The following is a 21,412-nucleotide window of genomic DNA, read 5'->3' as shown; positions in this document are numbered from 1 at the left end:
CAGTCAGCTAGCCCAAGGTGAGATCCAACCCATAAAGGGGAAAACAATCAAGACCCAATTACAACAGGAAAGCCCAAATAACCCACACAAGGGACATTCCTAGAGCATCCGGATCCGAATATCAAAGAGACTGCACCACTGGGTCTCTCAGGACACTTACTACATAAGGCCACCCCATGAAGACTGGGAGGCATAGCAGTTCTATCTGATATATAGAAACAAACACAAAGAGACAGTTAAAATGGGGAGACAAAGAGCCAGGCTCCAAATGAAAGACAAGGAGGAATCTCCAGAAAAAGAGGTAAATGAAGTGGAGGCAAGCAATTTATGAGACGTAGAATTCAAAGTAATGATTATAAGGATGCTCAAGGAATTTAGGAAGAACAAGAAGGAGCTTAGTGGGAACTACATCAGCACGAGAAAGGACATAGACACTGTGAATAAGAACCAGTTAGAAATTAAGAATACCATCTGACATCAAGAACACACTGCAAGGAATTAAAAGTGGCTGAGTGAAGCAGAGGATAGAATCAGTGACTTGGAAGACAAGGTAGAAAAAAATACCCAATCAGAGCAACCAAAGAAAACAGACTTTTTAAAAAGAGGATAGTTTAAGGGAACGTTGGGACAACTTGAAATGTAACAATATTATAGGGATCCCAGAAGGAGAAGAAAGTGAGCAAGGGATAGAAAACCTGTTTGAAGAGATAATGACAGAAAACTTCCCTAACATGTGAAGGAAAAAGTCACACAAGTCCAGAAAGCACAGAGAGTACAATCAAGACGAACCCCAAAAGAACCCACTAGACACATCATAAGGCAAATGTTAAAGACAAAGACAGAATCTTAACCCTTTGCACTCTCTTGCTTTTTTCTCGATTCCTGCTACCGATGCTAACCGTGTCGAGTCACACTCGACATCCGAGTGCAAAAGGTTAAAGGGAGCAAGAGAGGAACAGTTAGGTACCTACAAGGTAATTCCCATAAGGTTGTCAGCTGATTTCTCAACAGAAACCCTTCAGGCCAGAAGGTATTGGCATGAAGTATTCAAAGTAATGAAAAGCAAGGACCTGAATTCAAGACTATTCTATCCAGAAAGGCTATCCTTTAAAATTGAAGTCAAAATAAAGAGCTTCCCAGACCAAAAAAAAAAAAAAAAAAAGGCTAAAGGAGTTCATTACCACCAAACTAGCATTACAAGAAATGTTAGAGGGACTGCTTTAAGAAGAAAAAGAAATAAAGAGAGATAGGAACATAAGTATAAATAAAAAAGGGCAACAAATAATTACCTATCAATAATAACCTTAAATGTAAATGGATTAAATGCTCCAATCAAAAGACATAGGGTAGTTGAATGGATAAGAAAACATGACCCATATATATGCTGTCTACAAGAGACCCACCTCAGAACAAAAACTCACATACTGAAAGTGAAGGGATGAAAAAAATATGCATGCAAATGAAAATTTTAAAAAGGTGGGGTAGCAATATTCATATCTGACAAAATAGACTTCAAAACAAAGGCCATAACAAGAGAAAATGAAGGCCACTTCATAATACTAAAAGGATCGATACAACAAGAGGATATAACTCTGATAAACATATATGCACCCAATGCAGGAGCATCCAGATATATAAAAAAACTTTGGGAGGATTTTAAGAAAGAGATTGACAGCAATACAATTATAGTAGGGGACTTTAACACCTCACTGACATCACTGAATAGATCTTCCAGACAAAATATCAATAAGGAAACAGCAACCTAAATGAAACACTAGATCAGATAGATTTAATTGATATTTACAGAACATTTCAACCCAAAGCAGAAGAATATACATTCTTCTCAAGTGCACATGGGACATTCTCAAAGATGAACCACATGTTAGGACACAAAATAAGTCTTAACAAATTTAAGAATATTCAAATCATACTAAGCATCTTCTCAGATTACAATGGTATAAAACTATATATCAACTACAATGAAAACACTCAAAAGCACTCAAATTCATGGAGGCTAAATAGCATGTTATCCTATCTAATAAAGAGGTGATATGCTAATTGAACCTCATGCCGTCGCAAAGATGGCGGCACCCACAGCCAAAAAGGAGGGAGCATGCTAACTGACTCCCATGCCCTCAAAGATGGCAGTGCCCACAGCCACAGATTGTGGTGCCCAGTCCCCTCAGCCCCGCCGGGGCGGCAGGCAGGCCCGAGGCGCAGACAAGCCTCAGATGTCGGCTGCTCAGCCGCCCAGGGCCGGCCCAAGGCACAGGCAAATCTCGAATGGCAGCTGCCCAGCCGCCCAGGGCCGCCCGAGGCTCAGGTAACCAGAGCGGGCCAAGGCTTGTGCTGCTGGCAGTGGCAGCAGCAGTGGTGTGATGGGGCGTCACCTTCCCCTGATCACCAGATCACCTCCCACCCCTGAGGGCTCCTGGACTGTGAGAGGGGGCAGGCTGGGCTGAGGGACACCCCCTCCAGTGCATGAATTTTCATGCACCGGGCCTCAGTTAAACAATAAATGGGTTACTCAGGAGATCAAGGAAGAAATAAAAAAGTACCTGGAGCCTGGCTGGCATAGCTCAGTGGTTGAGCACTGACCTATGAATGAGGAGATTACAGTTCGATTCCCAGTCAGGGCAGATGCCAAGGTTTCCGGCTTGATCCCCAGTGGGGCATATGCAGGAGGCAGCCGATCAATGATTCTCTCTCATCATTGATGTTTCTGTATTTCTCTCCTTCTCCCTTTCTCCCTGAAATTAATAAAATTATATAATGATTCAGTGGTTAGAGTGTTGGCACCAAAGCATTGCAGGTTTGATCCCTGGCTTCAGTCCTTCAGTCGGAGCACATGTGGAGGCAATCAATTGATGTGACACATTTATGTTTCTCTCTGTCTCTCTCTGTCTTTCTCCCTCCCTTCATCACTCTCTAAAAAAAAAAAAAATATATATATATAAATATATATATATATATATATATCAATGGAAAATATCATCAGGTGAGGAATGACAAATAAAATGAACACATAACAACCCAAAATTGATGGGACACAGCAAAAGCAGTCCTGAGAAGGAGGTTCATAGCATTACAGGCCTACCTCACAAAGTAATAAAAATCTCAAATAAACCATCTAACCCTACACCTAAAAGAACTAGAAAAAGAACAACAAGAAAAGCTCAGAGTAAGCAGAAGGAAGGAAATAACAGAAATCAGTGTGGAAATAAATGACATAGAGTCTAAAAACAATATACAAAAGGTCAATGAAACCAAGATTTGGTTATTTGAAAAGATCAACAAGATTGAAGAACCACGAGCCAGACTAAGAAACAGACAGAGGACCCAAATAACTAAAATCAGAAATGAAAGAGGTGAAGTAACAACTGACATTACAGAAATACAAATGATTGTAAGAAAATACTATGAACAACTATATGTCAACAAATTGGACAACCTGGGCAAAATAGACAAATTCCTAGAAACATATAATCTTCCAAAACAGAATCAGGAAGAATCAGAAAACCTGAATACATTAACAACAACTAATGGAATTGAAGTAATAATAAACACACACACACACACACACACACACACACACACACACACACACAAAAGCCTCCCAGCAAACAAAAGTTCTGGACCTGATCGTTTCACAGGTGAATTTTACCCAAACATTCAAAGAACTAACACCTATCATCCTCAAACTATTCCAAAACATTCAAGAGGAGAGAAGACTTCCAAGCTCTTTTTATGAGGTCAGCATTATCCTAACTCCAAAACCAGGTAAAGAAACTACAAAGAAAGAAAATTATAGGCCAATATCCCTGATGAACATAGGTGCTAAAATCCTCAACAAAATATTAGCAAATAGGATGCAGCAATATACTCAAAAGATCATACACCTTAACCAAGTGGAATTTATTCCCGGGATGCAAGGGTGGTACAATATATACAAATCAATAAATGTGATACATCACATAAACAAAATGAAAGATAAAAATTATGTGATGCCTTAGCTCAGAGGTCGGCAAACTCATTAGTCAACAGAGAGGCAAACCATGGCTCGAAAGCCGCATGTGGCTCGCGAGCTGCAGTTTGCCGACCACTGCCCTAGCTGGTTTGGCTTAGTGGATAGAGCATCAGCCTGTGGACCAAAGGGTCCCGGGTTCAATTCAGGTCAAGGGCACATACTTTGGTTGCAGGCTCCTCTCTGGCCCAGACCCTGGTCAGGGCACATGTGGTAGGCAACAAATCAATGTGTTTCTCTCACATTGATGTTTCTCTGTCTTTCCTTCTCTCTTCCATTCTGCAAAAATCAGTAGAAAAATATCCTCCAGTGAGGATTAACAAAATAAAATAAAATAAAATAAAAATTACATGATCCTATCAATAGATGCAAAAAAGCATTCCATAAAATCCAGCACCCATTTATGATTAAAAGAAACAAAAAACAACTATCAGCAAAGTGGGAATAGAGGGAATATACCTCAACATAATAAAGGCCATATATGACAACCTACAGTCATTATCATTCTCAATGGGCAAAAACTAAAAGCGTTTCCCTTAAAATCAGGAACAAGACAGAAATGTCCGGTTTTTCAACTCTTATTCAATATAGTATTGAAAGTCCTAGCCATAACGATCAGATAAGAAGAAAAAAAGGCATCCAAATTGGAAATAAATAAATAAAACTGTCATTATTTGCAGATGACATGATATAGTACATAGAAAACCTTAAACACTCTAACAAAAAGCTACTAGATCTAATAAATAAATTTGGCAAAGTAGCAGGATACAAAATTAATATTCAGAAGTCAGTGATATTCTCATACACCAATAATAAACTCTCGGAAAGAGAAACTAAGAAAACAATTCCATTTACTATTGCAACAAAAAAATAAGGTACCTATGAATAAACTTAACCAAGGAGGTAAAAGACCTACTCAGAAAACTATAGGACATTAAAGAAAGAAATAGAGGAAGCATATACCATGTTCATGGAAGAATTAATATCATTAAAATGTCCATACTACACAAAGCAATCTATAGACTCAATGCAATTAAATACCAATGGCATATTTTCACAGATCTAGAGCAAATATTCCAAAAATGTATATGGAACCAAGAAAAGACCCCAAATCGCCTCAAGCAATCTTAAGAAAGAAGAACAAAGTTGGAGGGATCACAATGGCAGAAATCAAACTATACTACAAAGCCACTGTAATAAAAACAGACTGGTACTGGCACAAGAACAGGCATGTAGATCAGTGAAACAAAACCAAGAGCCTAGCCCTACCTGGTTTTCTCAGTGAATAGAGTGTCGGCCTGCAGGCTGAAGGGTCCCAGGTTAAATTCTGGTCAAGGGCATGGACCTAGGTTGCAGGCTTGATCCCTGGCCCTAGTTGGGGCTTATGTGGGAGACAACCAATGATGTGTCTCTCTCACATCAATGTTTCTCTCCATCTGTCTCGCCCCCTCCCTTCCATTCTCTCTAAAAATCAATGGAAAAGTATCCTTGGGTGAGGATTAACCAAAAACAAACAAACAAACAAAACCACAGAGAGCCCAGCCCCGCTGGTGTGGCTCAGTGATTGAGCGTTGACCTGTGAACCAAGCAGTCATGGTTCAATTCCCGGTCAGGGCACATGGCCAAGTTTCAGGCTCAATCCCCAGTAGGGGGCGTGCAGGAGGCAACCAATCAATGATTCTCTCTCATCATTGATGTTTCTATCCTTCTCCCTCTCCCTTCCTCTCTGAAATCAATAAAAATATATTAAAAAAAAAACAAAACAAACAAAACCCAGAGAGGCCAGAATTCAATGCATGCCTTTATGGTCAATTAATATTTGACAAAGGAGACAAAAGCATACAATGGAGTAAAAACAGTCTCTCCAATTAATGGTGTTGGGGAAATTGGACAGGTACATGAAAAAAAAAAAGAAACTAAACCACCAACATACACCATACACAAGAATAAACTCAAAATAGATAAAAGACTTAAACATAAGTTGTGAAACCATAAAAATCCAGAAGAAAACATAGGCAGTGAAATTTCAGACATCTCTTGGAGCAATATTTTGCCAATATGTCTCTAAGGGCAAGAGAAACACAGGAAAAAAATAAACAAATGAGACTACCTCAAACTAAAAAGCTTCTGCACAGCAAAAGAAACCATCAACAAAATGAAAAGGGAGCCCCCTGTATGGGAGAATGTATTTGCCAAAGATTCATCTGATGAGGGGTGAATCTCCAAAATATATAAAGAACGTATACAACTCAACACCAGGAAGACAAACAACCCAGTTTTTCTAAGAGATGGCCTCTCAAAAGTGGCCAAGGTGGCATCTGGTGAGCTCAGTTCCTAAGTGATGGTTTCCCCAAGCCCTTCCTGTTTAGCTTCCTCGTGCCTCAGGGAACATTAATCCTAGCAGGGCTCACTTTGGCTTTGAACACCTTCTGTGCTCCTGGAGCTTCCAGGCCAGGCTCTCATCCAAGCAGTGCAATCTGGGCCAACAGTCACTTCTTCAGGCATGAGCCCCTCAGATGAGATCGAGATCCGGGGACCCAGAGCGGAGGAAGCAGTTGGTACAGAGACCACACCCATCTTTGGCTTGTCTGGAAATGTCTGGCTACAGGGGTCGGGGGTAGGAGTTTGTTAAGAGCCTGCGATCTGGGCTTCTGTTTTCCATAGAAACACTGTCAACCTTCCAGAAGCCCAGTGAGCAATAGCAGGCACCAACTGCCACATCACCAAAGCTGGCCAGGCTCGGCTGCACAATGCCAGCGGTACCTTGTCACTGGCGCTCATTCCTGGAGGTAATGGCATCCAGGGAGTAGTGGCATATACCCAGAGACCTTTAAGTTCTTGCTCTTCCTGAGGAAAGCAGGCTTTCTCAGCTACCTTTGGGCCTGATCAATGTTATACATGCTGATCACCAGTCTTTTCTGGGCCTCCTTCTAAGAATGATCCTAATATTCTTATTGGAATGGCATGGCATGGCTCCCATTGTCTTTAACATGACACACACTAGTTTTAACCCAGAATCCTTAGCTCTAGCCACAGTGACCTGAGTGTGTATGTTATCAGAGACACCTGATTCCACAGTACCCTGACTTTGGACTTGCTGTTCTCTGTTTTAGGACACCACATATCCACCCTCTGAACACCTACTTTTTGTTTAAGAATCTGCTCACATTGCCCTAGCCGGTTTGGCTCAGTGGATAGAGTGTCGGCCTGCGAACTGAAAGGTCCCAGGTTTGATTCCGGCCAAGGGCACATGCCTGGGTTGTGGGCTTGATCCCCAGCGGGGGACTTGCAGGAGGCAGCCGATCCATAATTCTCTCTCATCATGGATGTTTCTATCTCTTTCTCCCTCTTCCTTCCTCTCTGAAATCAATAAAAATATATTTAAAAAAAAGAATCTGCTCACATGAATAGAGTTACCAAAGGACCCAGCAAACCCAGCAATTCCTCTTCGGAGTATCTACCTGAAAAACTTGAAAACATTTATTCGCAAAGATATAAGCACCCCTATGTTCATTGCAGCACTATTCATGGTGGCCAAGACATGAAAACAACCAAAGTGTCCTTCGATAGATGACTATATCATTTTACTCATATGTGGATATAAAACTGAAACTCATAGACACAGACAACAGTATGGTGGTTGCCAGAGGGAAGAGGATGGGAGGGATAGTGGGGGAAAAGGGAGCTAAATATATGGTAATGGAAGATTATTTGACTTTGGGTGGTGGGCACACAATGTAATATACTGATCGTGTATTATAGAAATCTAAACTTGAAACATATAATAATCTTTTCCAAAAATATGTGTTTATTGATTTTAGGGAGAGAGAGAGAGAAAGAGATGGATGGGTTGCCTCCCATATGCACTCTGACCGGGGATCAAACCCCCAACCCAGGCATATGCCTTGACTGGGAATTGAACTGGCGACCTTCACATGCACAGGACAATGCTCAACCAACTGTGCCACACAGGCCAGGGCACAGCCTACATAATCGAATTAACCAAAATCACCCCAATAAATTTAATTTTAAATTAAATTAAAAGAAATAATCTACTCACACGAGTAAATAACAAATCCTAAGGAATCTACTAAAAGACTGTAAGAACTGGTAAAAGAATTCAGCAAGGTTATATACGATCAATATATAAAAATGAACTATTTCTATACATTTTCAAAACACAATTCCAAAAGGAAATTAAGAAAATAATTCTATTTATGATAGCATCAAAAAGAATAAAATACTTAGAAATAAATTTATCAAACGAGATGCATAATTTATACTCAGAAAACTACAAAACATTGTTGAAAGATTATTAAAGAAGATCAAAATAAATATAAAAACATACCATGTTCCTGGACTGAAAGACAATATATATATAATTTATTTATTTTAAGTTCAGAGAGGAAGGGAGAAGGGGAGAGAGATAGAAACATCAATGATGAGAGAGATTGGTTGCCTCCTACACGCCCCATCCCCACTAGGGACCAAGCCCGAAACCTGGGCATGTGCCCTGAGCAGGAATCTATCAGTGAAACTCCTGCTTCATAGGTAGACACTCAACCACTGAGCCACACCAGCCAGGTGACAATATTGTTTTGTTTTGTTTTTTGGAAGACTTAATATTGTTAAGATGAGAAATTGACAAACTGACTCTAAATTCACATGGAATTGTAAGGGACCCAGAATAATCAAGGCAATTCTGTGATAGAATATCAAAGTGGAAGAACTCACACTTCCCAATTTCAAAAGGTGCTACAAAGCAACGGTTATCAAGACTGTGGTGCTAGCACAAGGACAGATGTATAGATCGAGGAATAGAACTGAGAGTCTAGTAATAAACTCAGATATCTCTGATCAGTTGATTTGGATAAGGGTACAAAGACCATTCAATGGGGGAAAGAAGAATCTTTGCAAAAAATGGTGCTGGAGCCCAGCCGATGTGGCTCAGTGGTGGAGCGTTGACCTGTGGACCAGGAGGTCACAGTTCGATTTCCAGTCAGGGCACATGCCTGGGTTGTGGATTCCATCCTCAGTGGGGGGCATGCAGGAGGCAGCCGATCAATGGTTACTTCTCATCATTGATGTTTCTGTCTCTCTCTCTCCCTCTCCCTTCCCCTCTGAAATCAATAAAAATATATATTTTAAAATGGTGCTGGAATAACTGGACAGCCACATGTAAAAGAAAGAAGTTGGACCCTTGCCTCACACTATTTACAATAATTAATTCAATATGGCTCAAAGACCTAAATATAAAAGCAAAAATTTTAGAAGTAACTCTTAGAAGAAAACACAGGGGTAAATCTTCATGACTTAGGATTTGGAAATGGTTTCTTAGATAAGACACCAACAGCACAAGGCAACAAAAGGAACAATATTGGGCCAAAACCGGTTTGGCTCAGTGGATAGAGCGCCAGTCTGCGGACTGAAAGGTCCCAGGTTCGATTCCGGTCAAGGGCATGTACATTGGTTGCGGGCACATCCCTGGAAGGGGGTGTGCAGGAGGCAGCTGGTCGATGTTTCTCTCTCATCGATGTTTCTAGCTCTCTATCCCTCTTCCTTCCTCTCTGTAAAAAAAAATCAATTAAAAAAATATATAAAAGGAACAATATTGGATTCCATCAAAGTTAAAAATTGTTGTGCATCACAGGCACTGTCAAAATGGTTCATGAGCCAGGGCAGCAGGAGTGGGGAGAGCAAAAAGGGCATGTTAATCAAGTATTTATCGTACTATTTGTATGACTAGCTTCCTCCTAAAGCTGTGAACCCCCGGGGGGCACATACATCTCAGATCCCCTGTGCCCAGCACGGAATACATGTTTAGTAAACGTGATGTGAATTGAGGAAGAAAGGAGCACTATTAAGGAAGAGAGAAGACAACTCACGGAATGGGAGAAGATATTTGTCAAGCATACACCTGACAAGGAACTAGCATTCAGAATTATAAAAATGCTTAAAAGTCAATCCTATATAATAAAAAGCTAATATGCAAATTTTCCCCTCAGGAGTGTGACCGGGAGACCCAGAGTTTGATCACTAGCTATGACGTGCACTGACCACCAGGGGGTGGCACGAAACATGGTGGGTGACCAGTGACAGCAGCGAACACTGAGGGAGCGAGGGAAGAAGGAGGAAGGGAGGTGGGGAACCTGATTGGACCTGATCGCTGGCTAGGCCTAGGGACCCTACCTATGCACAAATTTCGTGCACTGGGCCTCTAGTAAGGAAATAAAAAGTAAACCAATTTGAAAGTGGACACAGGACTTGAATAGACTTTTCCATATATAAATGGCCAACAAAGCACATGAAAGTTGCTAAATATCATTAGTCAGTAGGGAAAATGCAGATCAATACCACAATGGAACAGCACTTTACACCCACTAGGATGGCTATGATTTTTTTAAAAAACTGGAAACAAGGAGGTGTTGGTGTAGAGAAATGGTCACCCTCATACATTGTTGGTGGGTCTGAAAAATGGCACATCCACTGTGGACAACAATTTGGCAGCTCCATCTGACCCAGTAATTCCACTCCTACTTACATACCCAAGATAATGGAAAACTAATGTTCAAACAAAAACTTGTACACAAATGTGTATGGCAGCAGTATTCTTAATAGCCAAAAAGTGGAAACAACCCAAATGTCCATCAACAGTGAATGGATAAACAATGTGGCACATGCAGACAATGGAATAGGATTTGGCCATCCAAAGGAATGAAGTATATACACATGCCATAACATGGATGAAGCTCAAACACATTTCATGAAGTAAAAGAAGCCAGACAAAAGACCATATGTTATATGATTCCATTTATATGAAATACCTAGAACTGGAAATATAGACAGAAAGTAGATCAGTGGCTGTTTAGGAGTGGGGGCGGGGAGTTGGAGGAAAAGGGGATGATGAAATGTTCTAAAATTGGCTGCGGTGATGGTTGTACATACCTGTGAATTGTGGGAAGCTGCCCATTGTTTTCACCAGCAGAGAGGTGTGGACAAGGAGCCCAGAATGCTGGTGAACCTTGAGCCCTGGCAAAGGTCAGAGCTATGCACCGACTGTTTAGTTGAGACAATGGTAGCTGAAGCAACTTCCCGACCAGATAGTCATGTAAATCCTTACTGATAAGATAGTCTGTCTGTTACTGGAAATTGCCTGCCTAAAGGGTAAAGGTGTATCCCAAACTGAATAAAAGGATGGCAAGGCCTGAGCACAAGTGGAGTCCTTCTTGCGTTGGGCTCCCACCTGCCCCCCCAATTTCCAAATTATTATTTCTTGTCTCATCTCTGTCATTTGTGTGTGGCCCTTCTGTAGAGCCCAAACCCTGAACCACGCAGGATGTGGGTCATCACAGTGAATATACTAAAATCCACTAACTTGAACACTATAAATGGGTGAATTGTATGGTATATGAATTATATATCGATTAAGCTGTTCAAAAATCTACTTAAATGACACTTTAGTTTAGCAGCATCTATCTATTAAGCACTGTATTAGGCACCAGGAATGCAAAGATGAATGTGACATGGGTTCACAAGGAGTACACTGTACACGCAGAGAAGCAGTAACAGTACGGACATAGGCACAGAAATAGAACTGGGAGGCAGTGATTATAACTGGGGATGAGGAACAGGGAACACTTGAGACATTTGATACCTGAGCAGGTTTTGAAGGAAAGTGAGTTTGACAGGTGGGGGCGGGACGGGGAGATCATTCCAGGCCAGTCTGAAATAGCACAGGGTATTCTGGGAGCCCTGTGTGGTTCAGAATGACAAGATGAAAAGTGAAAGGGCTGGGCGGGTGGGTGTGGTGAGGGGACGTGGAAGCCATGAGGCTGGAAACCAGCGGAGGACGTGAGGATGTGTGAATGTTCTGCAGAGAAATGTTGCGTTTCCCTTTGGGGAATGAAGACGGAGCCAATGAAAGGTAAGCAGGAGGGTGATGGGCAGACTGTGATCTAGAGCAGGAGTCAACGAACCACAGCCCATGGGCCCGATCTGGAAATAACATTTTGAAAATAAGGTTTTATTGGAACCCAGCCACGCTCACTTCCTTCCTGGTCATCCGTGGCTGCTTTCTCACTAACACCGCAGCGTTGACCAGTTTCAACATAGGCTGCATGGACTGTGAAATCTAAAATATGGGCCTGACCAGCGTGACTCAGTGGTTGAGCGTCAACCTATGAACCAGGAGGCTATGGTTCGATTCCCAGTCAGGGCACATGCCTGGGTTGAGGGCTTGATCCCCAGTGGCGGGGGGTGGAAGGGGGGGGGTAAGGGGAGGAGAGCAGTGCAGGAGGCAGCCAATCAATGATTCTCTCTCTCATTGTTGTTTCTATCTCTCTCTCTCCCTCTCCCCTTCCTTTCTGAAATCAATAAAAATATATTTTGAAAAAATAACAATAAGATATTTGCTATCTGGCCCTTAGAGGAAAACGTTGACCCACCCCAACTCTGTAAGTGTCACTGTGGCTACTACATAAAGGCTGGCTTCACATGGGTGAGGGTTGATGGAAAGGCCTGGCCAGTTTGGCTCAGTGGCTAGAGCATTGGCCCACAGACACAGGTTTGATTCCTGATCAAGGGCATGTGCCTTGGTTGCAGGTTCCCCAGCCCGTGTAGGGGTGTGTTCGGGAGGCAACCAATCAAGGTGTCTGTGTTTCTCTCTCCCCCTCCTCCGTCTCTTCCACCCTCTCTAGAAGTCAATAGGAAAAATATTCTCGAGTCAGAATTTAAAAAAATTAAAAAGGACGGAGGGGAAGGAGGCCAGTTAGGAAACTAGCAGCTCTCCAGGCAATGGATGGCACTGGGGTAGATCATGACGTCATTACGTTGTTGCAACAGATGACGTAGGGGGTTGGGAGTGGGGTGGAGAGGTGGGTATGGCTTTGAGAACTTCCAGAAGGAAAAAACAAACAAAACACACACACATGGAGAATATTAATTTAAGAACATGAAGAGCCATTGAAAAGGATGGGTGACCCAACAGGGTTTCACTGATGTATAAAGTCTAGTTTTTCCTGCTTGATCATTAAAATGTACTAAACTTGCTTAGCAGAAGGCTTTCTCAGACAGACCTCCTGAGTTCAGGGCAGCTTAAAAGTATTTTAAAAGATTATTCTTACAACTTGGTAATGGGCCTGCCAGAGCAATTCCAGCTAACCTGATGACAAAAGTCTGCCCAGAGAAAGGCTTGGGACTGGTGGTGTTTACCCCTGTACGCCACCATTATTTTTAGGGGGAAGGGAGAAGAGTTTACTTTTAAAAAATGTACTTTACTCAAATGTACATTTGTGTTGGTTTTATAAAAGCTTTGAGCCCTAGCCGGTTTGGCTCAGTGGATAGAGCGTCGGCCTACGGACTGAAGGGACCCAGGTTCGGTTCTGGTCAACAGCACATGGCCGAGTTGTGGGCTCGATCCCCACTGTGGGGCGTGCAGGAGGCAGCCAATCAATGATTCTCTCACATTATTGATGGTTCTATCTCTCTCTCCCTCTCCCTTCCTTTCTGAAATCAACCAAAAAAAAAAAATTTTTTTTTTTTTAAAAAGCTTTGAGACGATAAATAGGGAAACAGCTTTCTTTCTAGATCTTTGCGTCGTGTGGGCACTCTGGAAAGCTGTGCTGTTTGTGCCAGGACATCCGTGGTACCCGGGACAAGGCTGGGGGCGGGGAAAGTTCATGGATCCAAGTTCAAGGAGGACAGTATAAAGAAACTGCCGGAGCAAATTAAGCTGTTCACAAGTCATCGACATAAGTTATCTTCTCATAAAACACATGCTTTGTTAGCAAGCGACGTGATTTCCTCGGAAGATTCACTTAGTATTCCATTGGCAACACGTCAGGGAACTCGGGAGCTGCTGCCATGGGACAGCCACGTGGCCGGCTGTGCCTGCTTGTCTACCAGAGATTTTGACAATGAAAAAACAAAAAAGGAAAATCACCATTGACATATAAAATTACAAATTATAATACTAGAGGTATTCCAAGGGAAGGGAGGAAAAAGCCTTGGGCAAGAACTTATTAACTGGGGTTCTAATCACGTCCTCATTATCCCCTGAGTTAGTTCTCACTCTACACCTGTACTTGGCACACACCATCTGCCGGGGTAGATTGTTTCTGCCAAGGGAAATGCATGATGTTTTCAAAAACCCTGGGCAGAGCCCTAGCCGGTTTGGCTCAGTGGATAGAGCGTTGGCCTGCGGACTGAAGGGTCCTGGGTTCGATTCCAGGTCAAGGGCACATGCCCGGGTTGTGGGCTTGATGCCCAGTAGGGGGTGTGCAGGAGGCAGCCTATCAATGATTCTCATCATTGATGTTTCTGTCTCTCTTTCCCTCTCCCTTCCTCTCTGAAGTCAATAAAAATACATTTTTAAAAAAAAGAAACAAAAAACTCTGGCAGAAATCTTATCTACACTGTCACCATCATGCTTCCTCACCCTCGGACAAGGGGCTATTCTGAAAGGGTGGTCCTGATGCATCAAGACTTCTCTGAAGCAGGTGGCGGGGGGAGACTGGCCAGCACACCTGGCCAGATGTGTCCCCTGCCACCCAGGTGCCATGCTCTTCAGCAGGAGCACAACTGGAACTACTAGGATGAGAAGGTCTGAAGACGCGTTTCAATGCAGGCACGGCTGGAGACTTAGAAGACAGGCAGTGCGTTGCTGCAGCCGTGTCTCCGTGGACACCTGCCTGGCTCTGCCTCTTCTGCCCACACTCGCCAGTCCTGCTGGTTCTGTGGCCTGGAGCAGGGCAGAACCCAGCCACGCCATCTGAGGCCTCACGGCCCACCCAGGTCCAGGGTGCAGGTGGGGCTGTGTGACAGTGCCATGAGGACTGAGCAGGAAGGGCCATCTCCCGAGGGCAATGAACAACAGTCATTACAAGCTGTTCTTCTGAACCCAGGCAGGCACGGGACAGGGGCGCTGTACCTCCTAACGCTCCCAAAACGATAAAAGGAAGGAAGCTGCTGATGGGGAGCCACTTAGGAGTTCTCCCCCACGGAGACAGCCTGTTAGCCAAGGGGAGGAGCATGTCTGGTTGCCAAAAGACAGTGTGGTCTAAGGTTGATGTTTTGCCCCTTTGTGTTCTGCTGTTGAATAAAGGGATTGGAGCAACCATTCGTCCATCCCTAACCGGCTGTTTCATGGAAGGTCTGCCCCTTCCATGTCTATTTCAGGGCAATGAACAGAAGAGCAGAAAAATCTAAGAGTCAAGCCCTGGCTGGTTTGGCTCAGTGGATAGAGCGTCAGCCTGTGGACTGAGGGGTCCTGGGTTCAGCTCCACTCAGGGGCACACACCTGGGTTGTGGGCTCGATCCCCAGTAGGGGGCGTGCAGGAGGCAGCCAATCAATAATTCTTTCTCATCATTGATGTTTCTTTCTCTCCTTTCCTCTCTGAAATCAATAAAAATATATATTTTTTAAAAATCTAAGAGTCAATAAATGAGATTCCATCTTCCTACAGCCAGCCAAGGAGGGAGAATTCTGACTCATGAGCCTCATTTATAAAATGTAAGAATGATTTCTTTACCACCCCATCTCAAAGTGAATGAAAATGCTAAAAGTAAAAATTCCGGTGTTCTACGTCCTCACCAGACAAAGGCAGACTCAACAAAGTTGTCCATAAACGAAGGACTGTGGACGGGAGCCTCTTTGCTGTCTCGGAATTTAGGAGGCGATGAACGATGTCTCCTGCCAGTCGCTGGGTGATGATCAGTGAGGGGCAATTGTTCACAATGAGATTTCTTTCCGGGGCCTTTGCCTTTGTCTGTCCCAGGAATTCCAGCTGCAGCCGTTTCACTCATCCCACCTATCTTCAGACCCTGGAGCCAGAGGGTGGGGAAATACTCCGCCTCCTAACTCAGAGGGCCACGTCTGAGCCCCTCAGACAGAAGTCGCTTTCTGTACAGTTTTACAATAAACTGGGAAACAAACCCAGGCTTCCTGACTTGGCAGCCAATTTATCTCCAGCACCAAATGGCCAATTACTAATATTCCCACAGGGATTCATCATGGCAGGTGTATGAGAAGTGATAAGCCCGGGATGAAGCCAGAGCCAAATGAATGCTCTGAGAGCAGCTGACATCCCTCCCCTGTGCCAGGGGTGCGGCCGGGGCAGGTCCTGGCCCGCCAACCGCAGCTGTGCCATCTGCACAGCTTATCTGTTTGTCAGGTTACTCAATTATAAAATGAACTCAAAAATACCCGGCTTGCCCTGCCAGTGTGGCTCAATGGTTGAGCATCAACCTACGAACCAGGAGGTCATGTTTCAATTCCAGGTCAGGGCATATGCCCAGGTTGCGGGCTTGATCCCCAGTGGGGAGCGTGCAGGATGCAGTTAATCAATGATTCTCTCTCATCATTGATGTTTCTATGTCTCTCTCCCTCTCCCTTTCTCTCTGAAATCAATAAAAACATTTTAAAAAAAAACTAAAAAAAAAAATACCCATTTTACTCTTTAGTGGGACATTGTGAGACTCAAATAAGGAACAACATACAATATGAATAAATTCTAAAAATCAACAGACCTCAGATCAACTGTAAAAAGGAATTTGGGGGAACATTTTGAATATGAACTGGGGATTAGATGATACCAAAGAATGATTGTTAATTTTCCTAGGTACAATCATGGCATCATGATTATTTAATATTTTTAGAGATGCAATGACTGGATGTCCGGGAATTGCTTTAAAATACTTCAGTAAAAAAAGAAAGAGAAAAGAGATAAAGCAAGGGCGGCAAAATGTTGATTAACTGTTGAGATGGGGGCCTTCTCTCTACTATGGTGCATATTTAAAATTTTTCAGGAAAATACTTTTTAAATAAACAAAGCAGAATTTTCTGGAACATTAGAAAGCTTCACTGATGGTCATCTCTAGAGCACAGAAAGTCTGTTCAGTTCACAAGGCCCCTCCACATTGGCCATTCAGTGGTCGGAGGACAGGGACTTGAGGCCAGGTGGGAAGGGGCCAGGCAAGGAGCCCAGATGTGAGGAGAGAGAGGGAAGTGACTTCATGGAATTTTCTATCTGCCCTGCATCAAAATGCCAAGTGCATACGTTGCGTTCAGACCTAAGTTTCATTCAGCTTTGCCACTTAATGGCTAAGTGGCCTTAGACCAGTGGTCGGCAAACTCATTAGTCAACAGAGCCAAATATCAACAGTACAATGATTGAAATTTCTTTGGAGAGCCAAATTTTTTTAAACTTAAACTATATAGGTAGGTACATTGTTATTAACTTAATTAGGGTACTCCTAAGCTGTCCTTTGCTAAAAACTCAAGGGGCCAAAGAGTCGCATGTGGCTCGCGAGCCGCAATTTGCCGACAACTGCCTTAGACCAAGTCACTTTTTAACACAAAGTCACAGAGAGACAAACAGATGTGCTCGCTCTCGCTCTCTCTCTCTCTCTCTCACTCACACACACACACACACACACACACACACACACCACTGAGACTCAATCCCGAGGGGTCCACGAGTGCATGGGTGCATCTTGCCATGGGTTTGATGGTCATTCCAGGGACAGATACCAGGGACCAGGAAGGGGACTAGGACAAAGGCATGCAGGAGAGTAAGAGTAATAATTCAGCTGAGGCATTGCTCAGTAAGTCAGTCATTCATCTGGGCACTGACCAGGCAAATGAAGGACACAATACACCATAAACAAACGAAATCATTCCACCAAGAGTGACAAGTGGGCTTTGGGGCTCCCAGACAGGCCGGCTGTGGTGCAAGGGATATGAGTTCGAGTCCCACACTGACTAACCCAGTGGCCTCGACCTTCAGCACTTTTCCTCTTCTGCAGAAAGAAACGACTGGACTGATCTCCGCAGTTCCAAGATTTCAGACGACGACATTAATTTGGGGCATGGTTCTGACTTTCACGCACATCTCTGCGGTTTCCAGCACGAGTAGTTCAGTCCCCCACCCCCCACCCGCCGTGCGCTGCACGGTGTTCCTCCCCGCTGGTATTTGGTGATGTTTACTGGGGTGGGGGGGATGAGAGAGAGAAAAGAATCTCAATCACGCTTGATTCTTCCCATCATTTCTATTCCGGCGCTGATTTACAGCGACGCCTCAGGCAGGCAGCTACACCCAGGGCCCCCAGATTTTTGAGGGGTTGGGGGCGGAGCGCAGTGGCCAAAGAGCCTGCGTAAAAGTTGCAGTCACCGAGGACCGCAGGAGTAACTCGCAAGACTGGGATTAGCTCTACCCCGGGGCGATCCTGCTCACACGACCCACGGGTTCGTTTGTGCTGGTTCTTTCCTGCTCCAGGGCCTCGCTGTCCAAACGGCGGGAGAGGCTCCCTGGTCCCCGGACGAGCCAGGGCGACTTGGGAGTAAGTAAGTACCTGGGGTGCGAACCGCGCCTCCCTTCCCACCGGACTCAGGGTGCTCGGGCGCTCAGATGAACCTAACTGGAAGGCTGAAGAGAACCCCAATTCCAGGCAGTGGGCGCTGGAGCTCCCAGGCTCAGGCCCAGGAGCCCCCACCCCCACCCCGCTCAGCCCCGTGCGCTCCACATTTCCAAAGCCCCCAACTCAGTGCGACCCCCATCCCCTGCGCGCTCCACGTCCCTCAAAGCCAGAACTCCAGGCACGAACGCCGCCCCGGTGTCCCTGGCCCCACGCGGCACCCTCCTAGGCACCGATCGCACATTGAGCTTCGACTGGCTCTGTCCTGCCTGGTTGTAGGCGCCCCAGGCGAGCTAGGAACCGAGAGCCCCACTTCCTAGGGCGCGCCAGCTGCTTCGCCGGCCCGGTTCCAGCGAGGTGGGGCTGGGTGGGTCCGCCCCAGTCGAAAGGGGGACCCGTCAGCCTGCACGTCCCGCATCTCTCTGAGCAAGAAGCCTTCAGTGTGTGTGCCGCCGCCCAGGGCCCCGGAACCCCTAGCCCGCGAAGAGACTGGCCTCGCGCGGAGTGGAGTCTGAAGACCCCGCGTGGGCGCTCCCCCGCCCTCGAGCCACTGCGCTCCCTGGGAGTTGCAGGGAGCGCGCTTACTTGGTAGGAGGGGTCCGCCCTGGCTTGGCTGGGGCCACGTTTCCCTCCGTGGCCCCCCGTCGGCACCCGCGCGCGTCGCCGCCGAGCCCCTTTCCCGAGCAGAGGGGCGGCTGGAGAGAGCGAGCTCCACGTTCAGGGAGCCGCGAGCTGGAGCAGCGCCTTCACTCTTTTCCCGGGACTTTTAAGGGGACTAGAGCAGCAAACCCCTCCCCGGACCCACCCCTTCCTAAGGGCGGCCCCCGCACTGGCCCGCCCCGGCTCCTTTTGTTGTAATTGGAGAGCGGTCACCCCCGAGGCCGAAGGGGGCCGTGCCGGAGACCGCGCGCCGGGCGCAGCCGCTACCAGGCCCTTCACACCCGGGTTTCCGAAGCCTGGGAAGCCGGGAGGGGGGTTTTCCTCCGGAAGATTCCTCTACTCCCCACCTCCTCAACGCTCCAGGAATTTAACCCTTTGACGTCCTTCTCTTCCTGCCTGAGGGTCGGAGGCTCTTCCAGCTCCCGGTCCAGAGAGCCCAGCACTGCCTGGCGCGTAGTAGACGCTCAATAAAAACGGATAAATGAAGGAGTTCAGAAACTTTCATCCACCGCTCCTGGGTGTCTCCTCGGTGGGAAAGCAGATTCCAGTGTGCAACAAGCAGCCCCTTTCTTCCAGCAGATCACATCTCTGGCCTTCCACAGACCTCTCTCCCCTGAGGATCCGCTCTCTCCTTTGTGAACGCAAGGCTTCGGACTCAGTGACCTCTAACGTCCGTCCCTCCTCTCCTCTCCCCCCCCCTCTCCCCTCCCTCTCCCCCCTGCTAGGCAGGGCCAGGATTAACAACCCTGCTCTCAGGGGACTGAATAGGACCCAGCTAAGGGGGTGTATATTGTGCAGAGGACATTCCAGGCCCAGCTTTGCGCCTCACACTAGGAGCAGAGAGGTGGTGGTGGTGGAGGGGGGCGGGGGGGGGAGCCCTCTGTGCAGAATCCCAGGGCTTCTTAAACAAGGGCCAGGCTTCAGCAGGCCTGAAGCAGATAGCTTTATGTTCATTGTGTATTTAGACCTCATGCAGCCGCCGTGGGGCAAGAAGAGACTTCAGTCAGGGAAGGAAGCATCCACCAGAATGAGGACAGGTACCTCGAGCCTGGGCGCAGCGGAGCCCGAGCGGTGGGAGGGCCAGGAGCCTGGTAGGGCTCCCTCCCCGCCTCCAGCACAGGCACTGCCCTGAGCGGCACGGCCGGCAGCGGCCCCTCTAAGCTGGGAGGCGTGCAGCGGCCCCTGTGACAGAGGTTGCTGGCTTTCTGGCTCCAGCTCCTGGGCATGGCTGGTGGCCACTGGTTCAGCCCTTTTCCCACCTCCCCCCCGCCGCCCCCGCCGGAGCTGGGGGCCATCTTCAGGCGGAGCTCAGGACGCTGACCACTGACCACCGGCCACCGCTTCCACTGGGCCCAAGGAGGCCGGAGAATCAGAGGGCGAGGGAGAGGAACTGGAGACCTCCCTCCCCGCCACAGGGCGTGGCTTGGGGGAAGAACAGTGCCCCCTTCTGGCTCCAGACCCGCCCACAGTGACCAATAAGGTCCCAGTCACAGCACGGGAGGTGGAGGTTGTTTGGGGAGGCAGATAGAGGGAACCAACGTGGACTGACCACAGACGCTGCCTTATCCTCCCCTGGCTCCTTCCTCAGCCCTCCCCTCGCCCCCTCCCTCCCTGGCACACCGAGGGCACCGGAGGTGATAGGTGGTGACTTCCACCACAGCCTCAGCCCCAACGTCTCCCCTCAGCTTAGATCTGTAAGTCCCCTGGAATCCCCTTGGCCTTCTGGACATGCCCATGGCCACAGCTAGCCTAGCAAGCCCCAAACTTGGCACCCTAACGCACAGCCCACCCCAACCACTGTGAACTCGGCCTGGCAGAAATGGGGTCTTCTCAGGCCTCCTCCGTACCCTGGTCTAGTGGGCAGTGGAAGGAGGAGGGAGCCGGTGTGGCTGATTATAAAAGTTTCTGTGGTTGGAACTGTTCAGTACCTTGTCAGCGGTGGTGGATATAAGAACTTACACCAGTGATAAAATTATATAGGAACTTCATACACACACACATGCGCATTACAGGCAAAGCTGGGGAAATCTGAGGAAGATCAGTGGATTGCACCCATGTCAATTTTATAATGTCACCACGGGGGAGAAATGGGCAAAGTATATGAGGGTTTCTCTGTATTGTTTCTTAGAACTGCCTGTGCATCTACAATTATCTCAATAAAATTTCAACTGAAAAAAAAAAAGAAAAAAAAAAAGGAACCACAGTAGCTCCAGGACCCACAGAATGTAGTCGGAACCCTTTAATACCTCTGACATCCCCTTTCCAGCCTGCTCATCTCCCAGCCACATTCTCTCCCCTCCCCCATAGGCCCTGCTG

The 21,412-nt window shown here is 46.3% G+C and overlaps 1 protein-coding gene across 2 annotated transcripts in view; it reads right to left on the bottom strand.

The window, feature by feature from the left end:
- LOXL2 (lysyl oxidase like 2) overlaps nt 1–19,186 on the bottom strand; it is a 100,579-nt gene extending 81,393 nt beyond the window's left edge. For both annotated transcript variants that reach the window (XM_008151472.3, XM_028160608.2), the window contains exon 1: nt 19,022–19,186. The gene's annotated coding sequence lies outside the window, so the exon portion shown is untranslated. The remainder of the gene's footprint in view (nt 1–19,021) is intronic.
- Nucleotides 19,187–21,412: the final 2,226 nt, after the last annotated feature.

This window comes from Eptesicus fuscus, chromosome 6 (genome assembly GCF_027574615.1).
Source record: "Eptesicus fuscus isolate TK198812 chromosome 6, DD_ASM_mEF_20220401, whole genome shotgun sequence".
Taxonomy (NCBI): Eukaryota; Metazoa; Chordata; class Mammalia; order Chiroptera; family Vespertilionidae; genus Eptesicus; species Eptesicus fuscus.
Note: the sequence above shows the minus strand (reverse complement) of the source record. Positions and strands in the feature narration are given on the sequence as shown.